The sequence below is a fragment of the Ambystoma mexicanum genome, chromosome 5q (assembly GCF_040938575.1).
Source record: "Ambystoma mexicanum isolate Mex_15411 chromosome 5q, UKY_AmexF1_1, whole genome shotgun sequence".
NCBI lineage: Eukaryota > Metazoa > Chordata > Amphibia > Caudata > Ambystomatidae > Ambystoma > Ambystoma mexicanum.
The window spans coordinates 614,423,025-614,438,183 of record NC_090933.1 but is presented as its reverse complement, the minus strand read 5'-3'; positions in this window follow the sequence as shown (position 1 = coordinate 614,438,183).

Here is a 15,159-nt window from a genome sequence, read left to right as displayed (position 1 = left end):
CCCATAAATAAAGAAATACCTGAAAAGAACACATTTTAAGATGTGTTCAAGTTGTTTAAACATGGTCTCTCCTCATACCGATTGCGGTGTGCAAGTACACAGGGGAGCTAGCGTTTCCCACTTAACGACTGCTATTCATTTCTAAAAATGCATCAGAGAGCAAGAGATTGAGAAGAGGGACCCTCATACAAAACAATCTTGTGGATGTTTACTCCAGACACAAATTCCGTTTTCCCACACATTCAAGTATCCTTATGCCGATAAAACACACATTTCCATTAAGACAGTAATCTCGGAATGTGTCATTTGGGCCCAAAATTCTTAGATGCTCTATGCAAATTACTCTTTTGTTCAATCTTTTTCATTGACAATAACAAGAAAAGTCATAAATCGTACATGCTGCAACTTATTCCCACAACCCAAATTGGCCCCACTACAGGACCTGCTCACACTAAGCAACGCAGTAATTAATTCCAAAGTAAGGGCATGTACAGCTATTGTCTGCTAAGTTTCACAGGAGTGGTATCGTTGGTTTTATGGGATATTTCTGCATTTTGAAGGCAAAACACAAAAAAGAACAATTTTTTTCTGCGGACTTTGTGCAGTCCTCAATATGCGGGAATATGACACTCCCCTGACCTGTCAGCGTATTGCTCAGGTTTTGTTTCTATGGCCAGGCCCTCGTTTTTGGGTTTGTTGTATTGCCCCTACGCTTCCCACGGTGGTGGCTATTATTGACAATGTTCCGAGTAAATGTTGTAGATCAGAGACTGATTTAAACACTATCTCGTTCAGGTTCAATTGCTGCAACATAGCAGTACCACAAAAGAAATGCCAGTGATCTTCACAAGGTCTTTTGCAGTACTCTACACGGGTACATAGTATACTACTCCATTCTTATACTATTGCACTGTTCCTGCCCTAATACCATGATATTTATGCTTCTAAACTTGTCTTACTTTGCTCAGAAAACACTCGTTCTTATTGTTCATACAACAATTTGCTTTCAGCACTCCATTCTATCACCTCGGGAGGAAGAAAGACAATTTAGGGAAACACATGCTGAAGATAATGGGATATATGGCAGTTAAATACATATGGCAATGATAAATGGTTACCACAAAGCCTAAGCGGTCAGACTACTGTGGTGGTGATTTGCTGCAGTATAAAAGTATATATAACATGTTAATTGTAATTCACCTGAAAATACATAGTCACAATATACCAGCGGTCTACTCATGTTCATTTCCCTGAAGAAAAGATTTAAAAATTTTTTTTCAACTAGCACAGAGCAAACGCAAAATATTCGAAGCTCCTCTGCATGGAGCCCCGGCTTCCAGCTCCACGGTGGCCATTTTTGGTAAGCATTTTGTATGAATGAACGGGACGCAGCGAGCGAGTCCCATTCATTCATACAAAATACATTGATAACAGCAACCCGGGTTTCCGGATTGGAAATCCATGGTGCTAATGGAAATGACACCCAATCCAGTGGGCCAGATTGGGTGGTAATGAAACCCACTAAGAAACCCACGTGGACATGCTGGCAGAAGAATAAGGTGAGTGGCAAGACAAAAAACAAAGCTCACTCTGGAACAGGTAGAATCGGCCAAATTGACCGAGTTGAAAAGCCTGAATGCGTGATTTGGCAGAATTTCAACCATTCGAAAATTCTGAGTGCCCGAAAAAAGTACGAGCAGATCACTCATTTGCTACTGGGGGCTGAAGGGGTGTCCCCCGCACCCTTGCTCACTATATTGTGAGCGGGGGTGTCACCCGCAGTCGTCCCAAAAAAAAAGAAGAAAAAAAAGGAACAGACCCTGCAGCACTGGTTCTCGATCACGGAAGTGAAAGGGAACAGGCATTACAGGGACACAGCGAGTCGGCAGCAAGGTAAGTAGGGGGGTGGCAGCAAGGTAAGTAGGGGGGTGGGAGGGTGGTGGTGGGGGTGTGGCTACGGGTGTGGGCCAAGACAGAAATGTTCAGGGGAGAAACGCCAAAGTTTATTTCAGGAAAATAATCTTCGGTCTTTTCTCCCTCAAGCATTACCTCAGTCTTTCAGCCCCCATCCGAACAGCTGACGTAAAACTGCCCAATGCGAGAAGTAGTCTTCCCTTGGGTCAATCCCTGCTACTTTTAAAGTCTGCCCCTCAGATTTGTTGATGGTCATGGCGAAACAAACCTTTAAGGGGAACTGAAGTATTTGGAATTCAAATGGATATTCTGAAGGTATATATCTGTGGTCTGAACACAGGCTCCCCCTGGACAATACCGGTTAGCACTGTAGCCTCAATCACAATTCTGTGGAGAGCTTTCAATCGCAATCTGGTGCCATTACAGAGCTTAGGTGGTTTGAGGTTCCGCAATAATAACACAGGTGCTCCCACTTTGAGCAGATGTTTGTGTTTGAGAAGACCAGGAGGATTTAAAATGTTCAAGAACTCAACAGGGTAGTGGACTTGATTTCCTCAGAAAGAATAAGTAAGTATCTTATTGATTACGGCAGCCATCCTGTTTTTTGAAGTTAAAATGGCATGCTCACATAACCATTCTGTAGATTTTTCATGTCGGGGTACATTTTGGAGGTGAGATCTGCTAATTCACGACCGTGCCTAGGTCGGAAGGAATGACAATTTTGCTCTCAAATATGAGATATTCTCTGTTCCCAATTTTAAGAAGCAGTTCAGAGAACTGCCCTGCAGACACATCATTTTGCGAATGAACTCTCATGTTCTTTTGGAGGGACATTTATTGTATAACTGGCCATAAATAGAATGATTTGATGCATACCTTTACTTCATCAGCTCGCGTTCCTCTAGGCACTACAGGCAAAGTCTGCCGAAAGTCCCCAGCTAGCAGCATGGTGACCCCTCCCATTACCCCATTGTTTTATCTGATGTCTTTAAGGGTTCTGCTTAAGGCCTGAAAACCTCCCTTATGCGCCATAGTGCTCTCATCCCAAACAATGAGTTTGCAATCCTGGAGCACTTGGGCCATGTTTCTTTGTTTTGAAATATTGCACAGAGGAGTTTGTGTGTGTAAGATTAAGAGGCAGCTTAAAGGCAGCGGGACCCATTTTACCACCCTTCTACAACGTTGCAGCAATACCAGATGATGCGACAGGTAAGGCTATCCCACCGTTACTCCTTACTTTCGCTAACAGCAGGTTGATGAGTAAGGTTGTCCCAATGCCACCAGGAGAATCTAAGAAAAACACTTGACCAGATCATGTGTCAGTGCTTATAGACTGTAAATTGCTCATCTCAGCAAACCTTCATTAGTCAAGACTTCTTGTGCTAAAGAGTTCATGTCATAGCTGGTCAACTTTAAATAGTCTCTGTTACCCAAATCTCCTCCAGACCTTGCTGGATGTGGTAGATACTGCGATAGCCCTTGCCCTCCCAAAGCTAATACCACCGCCTCGATTATTAACAGGCTCCTGTTATACATCACGTCCATCACATGCAGCACATTGTCTTGTAACTGTATTGCTATTTGCTGTGTGATGTCCTCAGCGAGACTGTTCTTATACTGCTTCCAAAGACTCAAGGTATTGGAGAGTTGACAAAGCACCAACATTATTGAAAAGAGCTTCTGCAACTTATGAGGAGACTCGCATAGAGTAGCATCTTCTAAAGTAGTATTCCAATGTTTGTTATCCTACAGCAAGCCGAGCTCCTGACGTGCCGACTGGTAAGTGGGATTGAGGACACAGTCAACAGTTTTCAGATGAGAGAAGGACGTTGTTCTGCACACTTCATGTAGAAGCAGGTGGAGGTGATAATATTCCCAATGCATGATCCTTCTTAATGCCAGGCTAACTTTCGAAATCCTTTCCATTCTTCCTTCTCTTGAACTTGTTATTCTTCCACAAAAAATAAGAGGGGACTTCGGATTACAGAAGACTCTTTACAAAGCTATCAGGTTTGCTTAGTTTGAAGAAAGCGAGAATTGCTAGGTGGGCTGTTGACTCTTTGAACCAAGTTATTGGAGTTAAAATACACCCTTGGTCCATTTTCCAGGCGGACAGTGAGATGTTAAACAGTTGGATATCTCTCATGAATAGAGAACCCCAATGTTCACTGCACTACCTCGGAACTGCTAATGTAGCGACCACTTTCGTAAAGCTTTACTTCACATCTTTGTCATTCTCAAGGGCAAAACATGCTTGGTCGCTTCCTTTGTTCACATACTTGCAAATGTATTTTATATATTTAACAAAGTTGCAGTACTCAACATTAATACGTGCATTACAAGTACATGAAAGCACAGGATTATGAGGTGCTGCCCAGCGGTCGTCTAACTGCATATCAATGATGAAGCCATCATCAGATGGAGACCTTCATCGATACTCTGGGTATCCATCATCTCCTGTCTGAGTATCCTTGAGAATAGGTTGCGGGTACCTCTTGCTACAACTGCCTTGTGCCATGCAGGGTGAATTGTGGTTTACGGTTCCACAGGGGGCATGTGTCATGTTGGACTTTGCAATGTCGTAAAGGAGAGGGTCTTTATTAGGGTCAGGAATTTCAGCACAGATATCATCAATCTTATCAGGGGAAATCCATTGCTCTAGCCATCGCAAAATGTGTACATGAGGCAGACCCCGCTTATGTCACTCCACAGAGAACATGAAGCACCGAACATCGGCAAACAATTTTCCCTTATTGAAAAGTCATAATTTTCTTAACTTTTAAATGGACCACCCTGGCTATAATGTCGTGGCGATCGTGGGACTTTTGGGCAGGCAGTAGTGCATCTATGATTTCTTTCCCCCGAGGGTTACAGGTGAATGTTATAAAAAGGTCAGGACAGCCATAGCAGTGGACATATGTCATGGTGTCCTGGTTTTTTTCATGCATGTAACAGCGTCCCCTGGTGAATGAAGCTGGTAGTACCATCATCTGCCCCAGTTGATAAGCATCAGTGTCTTGCCTACCCACTGCATGTCTAAGATGAATATAACTCTCTGCCCCGAGTTGTGCCTGGTTATTTTTAATGAGGTTCAACCTTTCACTCTACATTTTGGCATACATGTCAACCAAAGACTAACTTAGGAGAACAGAAGTACAGCAGGATAGACGATACAGGGGTACAGAGAGAGGAAAGATATCTCAGGGGCAACATGTTTGCCTTGGAAGTAAGACAATGTGGCACAACAAAGGTTTGAATCCCGATCCCACGCTTAGAAACCACTCACTAGTAGTAAGTGTGTTATAAATGAACAATAACATACAAAATAAAATTAGTTAATTTCATTTTGACTGACCATGAGGTGATAAGAATAAAAGAAAGCTTCAGAGACCTTCATTTTCAGTGGTTTCTTGGTTCTGGGGTTGAGTAATATGAACTGAGTAGCTGTCTTCGCCACAACAAAACAGAAGCTGGTGCTGAAGGGTGCCGTAAGAACAGTGAATTTCGCTGATAAGCCAACGCGTTATCGTGGCTCTGCAAAACAATATTTTGCCGTTCAAAACGATGCTCTACCATCACTAAACCTGCTTAATTTTCTGTTGGTGCGTTAAAACAACTTCTGACCATCAACAGGTTTTCTTGTTAACATGAATGACAACTTGAAATTCACAGATTGGAGGCACCCTGTCTAAAGTGGTTTTCAGATCCCTTATATACTTATTGTTATTGTGCAACATACGCTGCAATTGTTTCACCAAACCTTGTTTTACACCTGGAAAATTGCTGCACCTTAAGCGTGCCTTCCTTTCATCCTCTCCAACAAAATACATTTTCAAGAATTGAGGTTCTTGATGTAGAACAGGTAGAAGACCTCCAACTAAGTGGTATACCTGACCCTGCACCTTGAACGTTGGCAAAAAAACGTCGTCTATAATCTGTTTTGCACTGAATGACATTTAAAAACAACCATTATACTTCTGAATACGGTCCATAAAATAAGTATGTTCTGGGTAATTGTTCATTAGCAAACTGTAAAGAGGCTCAGGTAAAGGCTGTAAAGAAGGAAGCTGCACTTTACCAGTACCAAAACACATGCGAGGAGCTTCTTCCCTCCACTTGAGAGTGCTGCAGTAATTACATTTGTGACACATATCACGAGAGCTCCAGTGTTGTCATTTTCATAACTCATATTAGGATCATATCCCAAGCCTCAGTAAGCTTTAACTTTCCACAGAACCGTTTGCCTTTCCACTAGTTTACCAGGATCGCTTTGCTAATACCTTGCTACCGCTGCCCTATGCACCTCCGGCTTTTCTTGTTGATATTTCTTTTCCACTGCCCTATGCACCTCCGGCCTTTCTTGTTGACATTCCTTTGCCGCTGCGCTATGCACATCAGGCTTGTTTTTTTGGTTTGTAGGCGACGCTGCTTTATGGATATTTCAGATTCTTTTGTTGATAAACAGCCACTGTAGAACGATGAACATTAGCATTATGCCGAGAACAGGTCTTTCCCGTTGTCCTAAGTTGCTTTTGGCTCGTGGCATCGGTGTTATCTAGCACAACGTGTGTGAAATAGCTTAGGTTTGGAAATAGGAAGAGATGATTCCTGAAAGTAGTGTGTGGTAACACTGAACTGAGTGGGAACTGTATTGCTATTAGAAACACCATCAGGATCATATGGTAAATAAGCATAAAATTGGCTGCTGGTAAGATTTTACGTAAAACGTAACCGTTCTGCAGGGTTACCTTGGTTAGCTCACCATCACAATAAACCTCAAAAAAAAAATTCAATGCTGTCCAGTTACTGTCAACTCCCAGAAACCACCATAAGTATTGGGTTGGGACATGTCATCAAAGTATGCATCAGCACTATCACTGTTGTGGAACATTATAGAGTAGTCATCCCAGTTTTCAACGACATGATCAACTATTTGTTTGCGTATCTCCCTACCTAGATTTTGAGTGCAATACATTATGTATGATAGCGCCCGGAATAGGCACGCTCAATCTCCTACAAATGTTATGACTATGGGGTGTCATCACACCATTTACATTTACATTTTCAAGCTGTATTTTAAATTTGTTTTATGGAGAAGAAGTAAAAGGAATTAAGCTGGTCAATATATTATTTTTGGTGACTATGTTATCCTATTTACACTTTTATAAATAAACTTCTTGAAGATGCAAATATAATTTTAACCGAAGAAACAGAAAGAATAAATTAAAAGATGTAAGAAATCAACCGTATTTAGGAACAGACCAATGCAGCCCCAAAATATTCATAACATTTAAAAAAATAGCAAAAACGCAACTGTGTTTTGGTTAATTCTCAGTGCTTCTCATACATGGACACCAATCAGCCAAGTTGTGGGCAGGTCGTCACTCGGCCCAACAAAAAGATATGATTGTTTTCACATCTGACAATCGAGTTAGGAGTATTCCATTTTTTTAGTGCTATCCATATCTTGAGAACTACTGAGGTTAGGAGCAAGACGTTTGGTATGTAAACTTACTTCATAATGAAGATTTAAAATGTCAGTGGTTTGTAACATCTTCGGTTTGTGAGATATGGGAATCCTTCAAAAAACCATTCAGCCCCCCCTCAGCCTCCTTGGGAACAGAATTTCTGAAAATCCTTCCTTAGTGGGTACCTACATCATGAAAACAATGCCTCCTCCAAATTTCACGTTCCTAGGTTCGACAGTTTGAGGTCAGCATTGACGAGTCAGTCAGGACAACTTCTTTTATATGTAGATTAATCAGTGGTTTGTGATGCATTTGCATGAAAATAAACTGAATTGATACAGACTAGCGCAAGGACGTATGCCACCAGGCAAACTGCACAACCAAATTGATTCCTAACGAAGAGTCAATTTCCACTTCCCCCCAGGAGTGCCTGCATAGCATTTTCACAAAGGAGTCTGGTGGTGCCTGATGGAGAATCAACAAATTCACCTCCAGACACACACTGGAGCCTGCAGCAGAACACATGGTAACTGGGGGGACCTATAGACTGTCCTCAATAGCTATTTTAAGGTGAAATATTATTTTTCTTTCCCTCTTATGTTGTCTATTTATTGCTCTTCTCCCAGTCCCTCTCAGTCTCTCTTGCATGCTCTCTTTCCCTCCCACTCAATGTGGAACATGGCGCTGGCCAGAGTCGAAATGGCACAAGGGAAGATGAAGAAAGAACTAAAGGCTGCATGGATGAAGTTTGTAAATGGGCTGGAGCATGTTTAAATTAATGTTGATGTTCTCTTTGTAGGGTCTTGGTACAGCACAATATTCTCATCTTCCAGCAAACAATAGTTATCAAATAGTATATGCTATCCTACATATCGCCTCATGTATGTTTGTGTAGTATTTTGGAATAATATGTAATTCATTTCTGGACCAGTAGTAAACGGATTGCTATATCTTACAGCTGTCTGTTAGACAACAGGCCCACAGACCTGAAGCCCAAAACACTGTGGGTCGTCTGATGTGGCGCGCTCGTGTGTTCATCGTACTTTAGGACTGCAGTCTGGGGACCACATTCACTTCAGAACACCAAGTGGCAAGATGCAAGCCCAATCCTGAGAAGTGTGTCCCGGCTACTGATACTATCCAAATGATACACAAATTAGAAAAACTACACACGAAATTATGCCCCTCTATATTCAGACGCTATTTAAAAGCAATTAGAAGTGATGCAGGTTTGCAAGCAGAGGGCTGTTTAGCAGTGGCAGTGTCAGAAGGAAATTTGTCTCTGTGTGCCAAAGCCGTCTTTCTATTGTATTTGTGGAGAGAGTAGGGTTCCTCCACTGTTGGAGCATGGAGCAAGCATAGCTTAGACCCAGAACATTATTCCAACTGTAGACCCATCACTAATGTTCCTCTTCTAGTGATAGTTATTTGATAAAATGGCCACATTACAATTTCAGGAACATTTAAAGAAGGGAAATATACTGCATGTTAGCGAGTCTGGGTTTAGATCCTCTCACAGCACCGAAAGTGCCCTACGTGATCTGCACACAGAAATGTTAAGCATTGCAGCTGAAAGCAAACCTGGGCTGATCGGGCTGTTAGATTTATCAGCAGCCTATGATTTGGTAGACCATGAGAAGTTAATGAATAGGTTGGCTGCAATTGGAAAATGCTCTGGGAGTACGATTGACTGGTTTAGATCTTTCCTGATTAATAGCTAAAATCATAAGGGGAAGGCTCACTCTGAGACTAAGAAGATTGCCTACGGAGTACTGCAGGGTGCATGCCTGTTCCCTGTGCTTTTTAGTTTCTTCTGTAACGCATTGTGCGATCTTTTGAACTCCCTAGGGCTTTACTTTACCAGCTATGCTGACGACACTCAGCTCATTATGGAGCGGAGGGGCGACTATGCCAAAGATGCTGAATGCATCTCATCCATCTATGGTTCGATCAAGTCTGGAATGGCAATGAACGGCTTTTGCCTCAATAGCAGTAAGACGTAATTGATTATCTTTGGATCTGTTAAATCACAGGCTAAATTAGATGCACAGTTCTCCGAGTTCACTATTGATCAACATTGGATCAAATTAGTGAATAAAGTGAAAACTCTTGGTGTGAAGTTGGACTCAGCACTCAGTGCTGCAACACATGTTACTAGTATAATAAAGAATTCTAAATACTATCTGAGACTACGACGTTTAGTGAAACCTTGTGTATCCCCCCTCAAACTGTGGGACACTGGTCAAAGCCTTAATTTTTTTACCAAGGCTGGATTATTGTAACGCCCTTTTGGGTGGTGCTGGAAAAGGTTGTATGAAGAGACTGCAGACTCTACAAAATGAGTCAGTAAGAATAGTAACAAACATTCCCAGATGAGATCCTATTGCGAAGCATAGAAGGAATCTACATTGGCTCCCAGTTGAAGCCAGGATTCAGTTTAAAGAGAATCTTATCACTCACAGATGCTCGTTTGGTCAGGCTCCATTGTAATTGAAAAAATGCATTGCTGTTCAACCAGCTGCAAGAGTAACCTGGTCCAGAGATACGATGCTGTTGGCTTATCCAAGGACAAAACGCCAAAGGGGTAACGGGTGCTCGTTCCTGCTCTTAGCAGCACGGTTTTGGAAAATCTCCCAATGAAATTGCAATTAGCAAGGAATTTACTTACATTCTGGAAAAAGTTAAAAAGCTTGTTTATTTAGATAAGGATTGTATTGCCTCTTATGGTTCTATGTTAGTATGTTAGTGTGTTTAACTGTTGCTTTCCCCACCCTAATGCCTGTGGGCTTCGACGTGTAATAAGTATATACATAACACGGTGTGCAAGCAGTGTGCAGTTTAGCAGTGGCAGTGATGGAGTGATATGTTTGTCTATGCGGCAAAGCAGTCTTTCTATGGTGTTTGCAGAGAAAGCAGGACCTTCCATTTAAAACAGTGTTGGAGCATGCGCGGTGTGCGAGCAGTGTGCAGTTTAGCAATTCTTGGTCATCGGCTGCGGAATCTGCACTTCATTTCAGCCTACAATTGAAATCTTGGCTCCTGTGTCCTGGTTTGCAGCTATTCTCTGTTCGACTCAGTAAGTTCCCGTAAGCTTCCTGTGTGCTGGCATTCACATTTCTTATAAACATTAACGGTGGGGAGTGTACTCCCACTCCGCTGCCCTGCCTTCTACCGCCCTTTATTGCTGCACGCGTGAGCTCTGACTTTGCTGAACTATATGTACAATTTAAGAAGGCGATTACTCCTAAAATGTCTCTTGTCACAGAAGAGTCAATGATGTTGGCAGTTAATTAGCCTTTGCCACTTTCTCCAGGTAAAGGCTCATCTGGTATATCGCTGTACGATTTATATAATTGTGGTAATCAGCCTGCATTACTGTCTCCAAATATATCAGATCAAGACGAGAAGTCACGAATCATTGAAACTAGCAAAGATTACCTCATATTTATCTATTTATATATTTATCTGATTGCGCCCATATCTTTAAAAGGGGTGGACCCAGCTGATTGGTCTGCCAATGCCTCTTTGAATTTGTTGGATGAAGCTTTGACGACTGTCCCTAATGCCTATCCCCGAGACAAGGATGTTGAAACAACCTCTCAACCTGGTGCAGGAGGACGGGTTAAAGACATTAGTTTAGTGGACACGCCTCCTGATTTATCAGGGGTAGTTTGTAATGACTGACTCGTCATTTTCATCATATACCTGCACCCCCACCCTGGTTCCGCCGAGGAGACTTTCTGCCTCGCTAAGACAATTGGATACCAAACATATAGAATGTAAGGACATTTTGGTTGAAATAAATCAAGTACTTTGCATTTTGGTCTCTTTATATGAAGGCTTGAAGGAGGGTGTATTTATGAAAGATATTGTTGGAGCAAGTGGTGGATCTGTGGGTCTGAGTAATTAAAACAAAAGTGGGAGTGAGTTAGTGCAAGTCTTCCCACATGAACCCCTATTGAGTGGTATGGCTGATGCAGTTAAAGTGATCAATGAGCATTCTTTAGTGCTAAGTCAATCATGTACTAACTTACTTGCATTAGCTAGTCAAGTAACCGCTCTAAATGTTTCCCTGGGAGAGCAGATCATTGCTGAGGAAAGGAGTTTGCTCTCAAGTAGTGTACTCGTTTCTGAAGCCAGAGGTTTAATTACCTCCCCTTGTGTTGAGGAGTGCTCACCTGTAAAGAAGGGTAAAAGAGGTAAAAGGTAAGAGGAATACGATAATTCAGTGGAAAAAACAAGTTATTCAGGTTAAAAAAACACACCCCAAGGAAATCAGAAATGGCTACCTAAAGGAACTTTATGCTCATTAGATGAGGATGTGGTTATTACATCAGTTGAACTACCACCTCCGAGCAATAAAATCTATGTTTCACATTGTCACAAATAATGGAAAATTAGTTTGCACACAATCTTTGAACCCCCTACCATGAAGGAATGTCTGAGAGAAGTTGGTACAAACACTGAGCATACTCTGTGTGTAATAGCCCCATTAACTGGACAGAAAAACCCTGATGTCCATCAGAATTTCCCCATGTTATTTGGAAAAACTGTTTTAAGTTCCCATCAAGCGATATTTGAATGACTGCAAGGCTACCTGGGGATGAAGTAAGCTCCAGCTAACAGGTATATAGTGTTCAAAGAGGTTGAAATGCAGTGATCTGGATGATGGTCCTTCCTATTCTTGATTTCCAGTGGGTCTCAGCCTAATTAAAAACATAGGTAGTCACCCAAATATTCAAAAGCAAGGAGGAGGTTCATCTTTTAAAATATTACTGGAAAGTGTCTTACCTGAGAATAAGCATTTGGCGTTCAATCGCTCCAATATTATTCACTCTTTGGGGAGGTGCCAATTTTGCGGGCAATCTCTACAAGAGACATTGAGCAGGTTGACTTCATATCTATAGGACCGATAAAGCACTATTATATGATAACTCAAGAATTGTATATGAAAAGGTTATTAGAGAGGTCCATTCTCTGCCAGAATTTGCGTTTGATTTATCCCTATATTCCCTGAGAGGCTTTATCTTTGATTCTTTAGAAAGTGGAATGAGGGGCAAACCATTACCTAAAGAGATTATAATCTCTCTGAACCAAGGTACAGGTCATGCAAGAGAGTTTCAAGCAGTCCAAAATAGGCCTATGGCCATTGAACCTATGAGGGATTGGTCCTGGTTATCAGGAGCACTACCCTTGGTGAATCAGCAATAAATACCTTGGTCTTCCTAGCAGGATTACCCCTGAAATGGGCCTGACATTCTTATTTTGGAATTTTCGTGGCAATAGCCATTTATTTTCTAATACCATTGTGGGCTATTTCCTTAAAATGCATAGTCTATGTTTCAAGCTTCCAGCCCGCTAAAAGAGGTTGTTTGGGCCGCCCCCGTGGTGGACTTTTGACTCTTGTGAAATCTTGTCAAGAGTTAAAAGTTATTGAAAGTATTCCTGTTCTCACTGTGTTTTAGCCACTCATGTAAAATAGTTGGGGTCCTTAGAGCCGTTGACATACTGATTTTAAATGTGTATTGGCCCAATGGAATTGGTAAAATCGATGGTTTTATAGATCAGATCTTATTGTTCATGAATGATTGGAGTGATAAATGTATGGAGGGTAAAATTATTTTTGTAATTTTCTATTAGCATCTAGTTTCTAATTGAAACCTTTCGGCTATTTTTCTTTTACAAAATAGAAAGGAAATCAATTAAATGCAAAGAACAACCAAAACAAGATATTACAATGAGTCCATGATCAACAGAACTTTAAGTGGTGACTATAATTTAAATTTTTGTGAAGATAATCTTGGCAAATGCCAACAATGCAAAAGTCACTGAGGTTCTGGTCCCCAGTAGTAAATGAGACCAGATTTCCAACTCTGTTAGCATTCTATATTCTACAAAAAAAATCATCAAAATTGCTCTTGCTTCCTCAATTCCTGTACAATTCATGATGAGGTGGCAGAGCGATTCAGGTGGATACAAGCCTAATCTATATCGATAATCCCTACTGGCTGCTGGTTTCCTGGCCTCAAGAAGCAACTGGGTTGGTAACAAGTTCAACGGAATTCTCAAGAATCGTTAACGAGCAGAATAAAACAAGAATATTTAAGGGTAGGTTAACATAGTTCCTCGTCTTTCATTTTCCATACAATGGTTGCCATTTAACTTGTATTCAGACACAGCGTCTTGTGTTTTGATCCAATCTTGATCGAATAGAGCATTTTTGACACTCTCAGGATTTTCGATTAGAAGCTTGTTATTCCTGCCAATGTTGCTAAAAATTCTGGTACATTTAGAACACCAATTCTTCAAAAAATGATCACTTCCCAAACGAATTGCTTGATTGAGTAATGTAAATCCTCCTTCAATTGGCGGTACCAAACATTTTCGAAAGAAGGAGAGGCTCTTCCAGACTGTTTGTACGTATAGTGATGGTAAAGCCTACTCTCTTCTAATGATGGCGACTGGCATGGATTTGGGTAATGATCAAACAGATCTCCAAAATTGTCCTTCGAGTGCATTCCAGATTTTCCAGTGCAGAGACAGAGAACTTTCTGAGCCATATGTCAATATTGGTGTTACTTTTGTACAGTAAAAGGTGATAATGGGGACGAGTGTAAATTTACAGAAACTTTTTTTTTAATGATCTCAGCCTGCACAGCCAAACATTTTGTTTTCCTCTTCAACTCCATCTCATGGTGGATATCTGCAACACTGTCATTTATTGATTCTCCCAAGTATGTTATTTGGGTTATCACTGGTATTTTTGATCCTTCAATGAACCAGCAGCCACCTTTCCCCTTCGTCCCCGATTTCCTTCCGAAAATCAATACACTCGATTTTGAAGGGTTTATTCTTTAGGTAATTTGCAGCTAGAAACTTGGATAAAGCGTCCAGTTGGCACTGCAACCCTATTGGGGTTTCATCCATTATAATTAGGTCATCCGCGTATAGCAATCTATTGACCTGTGTTCCAGAAATAATTGGAGGGAAACATCGAAAAAGTTTCTTCATGTCTGAAATATACAGGTTAAAGATAGCTGGTGCTAAGCGGCAACCTTGTTTTAAGCCAGTCCGGGTAATGTTTGGATCAGTTAGATCTCCTGCTTTATTCAGTCTTATATGTACTGTAGTCCGGTATGAAGACTCGTTATGGCTTCCAAAATGTCACTAGGGCAGCCCCAAGTTCCCAATTTATTCCATAGAGTTTGGCGATTAACCGAGTCAAAAGCCCTGGATAGATCGACTGATGCCAAATGTAGTTTCTTGCTGTTTCTCTGTACAGATCTTAATTTCAGAAGATTTATAAGAAACAAATTCAGCGCTGTTCCAACACCTCTTTCGAAGCCTGACTGCCACGGGTCTCAATGTTGCAGCTAGTTAATTAGTTGCTTCAACACCAGGGCTGCAAATATCTTCCCCATAACGTCCAGAAGGGTGATAGGTCTGTAATTTCCTGTTAGAGACCTATCGTCCTTCTTGAAGATGGGTACTATGATAGAAGACCTCCATGAAGCCGGTGTTTCCTTCCGTAGCTTTATAAGTTCAAACAGATCAAACATGAAGGATGCCCATTCCTCTGGATTTTTTTTAAGGGTCATATTAGTTGGCCTGTTTGGGCCAGCAGCTATTGAAGATTTAATCAAGGACAGGATGTTATCCCTGCTTGTATCAAAGTTCCAAGAAACACTTTTCGTATAGTTGGTGTCAATAGCTGCACTAGTTATATTTTTGTTTGAAAAAAAGATTACCAAAGTAAGTATTCCAGTCCCCTGCTGAA